Source organism: Cyprinus carpio, chromosome B15, assembly GCF_018340385.1.
Source record: "Cyprinus carpio isolate SPL01 chromosome B15, ASM1834038v1, whole genome shotgun sequence".
NCBI classification, from domain to species: domain Eukaryota; kingdom Metazoa; phylum Chordata; class Actinopteri; order Cypriniformes; family Cyprinidae; genus Cyprinus; species Cyprinus carpio.
In genome coordinates this window covers 25,127,094-25,129,026 of record NC_056611.1, presented here as the reverse complement: position 1 = coordinate 25,129,026, position 1,933 = coordinate 25,127,094, and positions in this window count along the sequence as shown.

Here is a 1,933-nt window from a genome sequence, read left to right as displayed (position 1 = left end):
ATTGTGCATTGCTAGAGCTGAGAGTCTGAAGTCATGACTTTAAATGTGGTATTGCACTGCAATAATAAATATCTCTCAGTCATTTTGTACTATGTTTTTCAAATAGAATGTCTAAATCAGAGATACAATGTTACTGGAGATGCAAAATGAACAAATTAGCTCTTGTTTTCTGTGAAACTGAACAAAATTAAATGAGTTTATGCTTAACAAACATCTGTCAATTGGAAATGAAAACTTGTTTTCTTTTTGAATTAAGTTGATATAAAGTAACTACATTTTGATAAGTTTCTCAGAAAACAAGACTTATGATTATCTGTTTCTTCAGTAAAAGTATGTTGATTTCAGAATCTTTAGACATTTGCACTGGAAAAACAGACAAAAATACTGGGGAAGACCATCTTTTTGTTGCAGTGTGATCACAAGGTTTAATAAAAGTTATTTCCAGTTATTTCTAGTGTTTTGGAGCAGAGATGTCATGTCTGTTTTGGGGTTTTGTTTCATGTTCATGTAGTCTAGTGTGTGTGTCATGTTCTGATTGGTTGCATTAGCCGTGTGCTTTGTTTGCCATTGATTGGTTTGTGTCATGTGACCATCTTTGTTTGGCATTTATAGACCTCATGTTGCATTTGTCTCCTGTCAAGTATCATCTCTGTAACTTCTGTTGGGGAGTTCTTGCTTTTGTTTGCGCCAAGTCTGTTCATGCCAACCCTTATGGGGAAGTCGTGGCCTAATGGATAGAGACTCCTAATCCTAAGGTTGTGGGTTTGAGTCTCGGGCCGGCAATACCACGACTGAGGTGTCCTTGAGCAAGGCACTGAACCCCCAACTGCTCCCCGGGCGCCACAGCATAAATGATACACACTGCTCCGGGTGTGTGTTCACTGCTGTGTGTGTGTTCACTGCTGTGTGTGTACTTTGGATGGGTTAAATGCAGAGCAGCAATTCTGAGTATAGGTCACCATACTTGGCTGTATGTCACGTCACTTTCACTTACCAAAAAGTAGTATACTTCAAGTTTATTTTTATTAAGTGTACTTAAGTAAAGTTGAAGTATATTTATAAGTATACTTTATGTAGTAAGTATACACATATCAGTGTACTAGTAGTGTACTTGTAAGTGTACTGTTTCAATACTCCTTGGGACTAAATTGGCCCACTTTCTAGTCTATAAAAGTATTTTTTTAAGTATACTTTCAGTATAACAGCAGTAAACTTTGAGTACAGAACTAGTTTACATCAATATTTTAGCTTGTACTGCAACTATACTAAAAGTTAACTTAAAGCTATGCTGATGGTTTACTAATTAAATACTTGTAGCATTTTAGTACACTTTGAAGTATACTCTCAGTAAACTACTAGTCTAGTAGTTTTATACTGCAAGTATACTCATAAGTTTTCTTTAAGTGAAATTTACATCATACTTTAAGTATATTACTATGTCCCTATTTAGGTTTTAATTTGTATATGTTTTGTTACATAAATATATCTGAACATGCAAAACATCCAAAGAAAGAACAGGGTATCTGCTTGTAAACAAAAACATTTTATTCTAGCTTCATGCATTCTTTTTTAAACACCTGAATGTGGGTGAGTTTCATAAATAAAGAAACATTTTGAACAAAAATCTGAAAAAAGACAATTCAGAATGAAAAATCAAAACGTAGATGGAGTCGATCAACACCCCAAAGCTTGACTTATTACGACATTTTGATGATTGTGTAAGATTACATGTGGAAGCATCTGTTGTTTTGGTTTCTTCTTCACTTGTGTTTTTTTGGAAATACTGTACAGAATACGTGTACTAGCGCCCTCTACTGTATAATAATGAAAACACGGATTCTAGGAGCACAAGTATAGCTCAAATATATTTAGACTTTTTCTAAGTGTAAGTCAAGTATACTTAAATGTCATTTAAGTATATTTCTGAGAAGTA